This window comes from Octopus bimaculoides, chromosome 25 (genome assembly GCF_001194135.2).
Source record: "Octopus bimaculoides isolate UCB-OBI-ISO-001 chromosome 25, ASM119413v2, whole genome shotgun sequence".
Lineage (NCBI taxonomy): Eukaryota > Metazoa > Mollusca > Cephalopoda > Octopoda > Octopodidae > Octopus > Octopus bimaculoides.
This window is the reverse complement of record NC_069005.1, coordinates 23,478,342-23,480,059: the sequence shown is the minus strand read 5'-3', so window position 1 is coordinate 23,480,059 and position 1,718 is coordinate 23,478,342.

The following is a 1,718-nucleotide window of genomic DNA, read 5'->3' as shown; positions in this document are numbered from 1 at the left end:
TGTTGTTGATGTGCTCAAAAGGGGTCTATATTTTGTAATAAAAAGAGTCTCTTTACTAATTCATTGGCTGCAAGTCGTATCATCCCAGAATTGGTAGAGAGGAAAAATTCTGAAGCTTGGATTTTTGTTATTGGCGCAAATGGCCATGTGTTGACTGAATGCTATTTTTCTGTTTTGGGGAATTTTCATCTGGGATCAAAGGCTCAGGAGTGGCTGTGTGGTAAGTAGCTTGCTTACAAACCACATGGTTCTGGGTTCAGTCCTACTGTGTGGCACCTTGGGCTAGTGTCTTCTGCTATAGCCTTGGGCCAACCAAAGCTATGTGAGTGGATTTGGTGGACGGAAAACTGAAAGAAGCCCGTCGTATGTACATATATATATATATATATATATATGCTTGTGTATCTGTGTTTGTCTCTCTACCATCACTTGACAACTGATGCTGGTGTGTCTACATCCCCATAACTTAGTGGTTCAGTAAAAGAGACAAATAGAATAAGTACTAGGCTTACAAAGAATAAGTTATGGGGTCAATTTGTTCGACTAAAGGCGGTGCTCCAGCATGGCTGCAGTCAAATGACTGGAATGAATAAAAAAAAGAAAAGAAAAGAATATATATATATGTACATATGTAACCTAGAGAAGTACTGTTTGTTGATAATGTATTGTTGCACATGTTGCTAACATCTGTTTATTTTCTCCTCTTTTTCAGAGTAAATGTGAGAATTATCTACCTGATAAATATGGTTGCTATGGTGATATTGAGGTCACTGTGGAAAAAGTCACACAACGACCAGGTTATTTGGTACATCAACTTGTACTGAGGGTAAGTATATCTCTCACTCTTCTCCTATGTTTTGCATGGCTCAGCAGTGATGAGTGACTCAGTTTCATCATTGAAGTTTTGTGACATTGTCAGGATGTGTTTGTGTACATAAAATTTTTATATATTCATTATGTATTTGTGTTTGTATGTATGTGTGTGTGTGTGTGTGTGAAGGTGTGTGGCTTAGTGGTTAGGGCATTCAGCTCATGATCATAAGGTCGTAAGTTCAATTCCCAGTGGCACGTTGTGTCGTTGAGCAAGACACTTTATTTCACATTGCTCCAGTCCACTCAGCTTGCAAAAATGAGTAGTACCTGTATTTCAAAGGGCCAGCCTTGTCACACTCTGTGTGACACTGAATCTCCCTAAGAACTACATTAAGGGTACACATGTCTGTGGAGTACTCAACCACTTGCACGTTAATTTCACAAGCAAGCTGTTCCGTTGATTGTACCAGCTGGGAATCTCGTCGTCGTAACTGACAAAGTGCTCCTTTTTATGTGTGCATGTCTATAGAGAGAGAGAGAGAGATGCAAGAGAGACGTTTGCAGTAGTATGGTCATGTACTGCGAATGGACAAGAAGAGCTGTGTGAAGAAGTGCCACTCCCAAACAGTGGAAGGAATCCAGGGCAGAGGGAGACCCAGGAAGACATGGGATGAGGTGGTGAAGCATGACCTTCGAACGTTGGGCCTCACAGAGGCAATGACGAAAGACCAAGACCTTTGGAGAGATGCTGTGATTGAAAAGACCCAGCAAGTAAAGTGAGATCACAGCTGTAACCTACACCAGTGTCACATAACTCAGCCTACTAATTAATATATATATTAATATTTATATATCAATTAATATATATATATATATTAATATATATATTAATATATATATATATA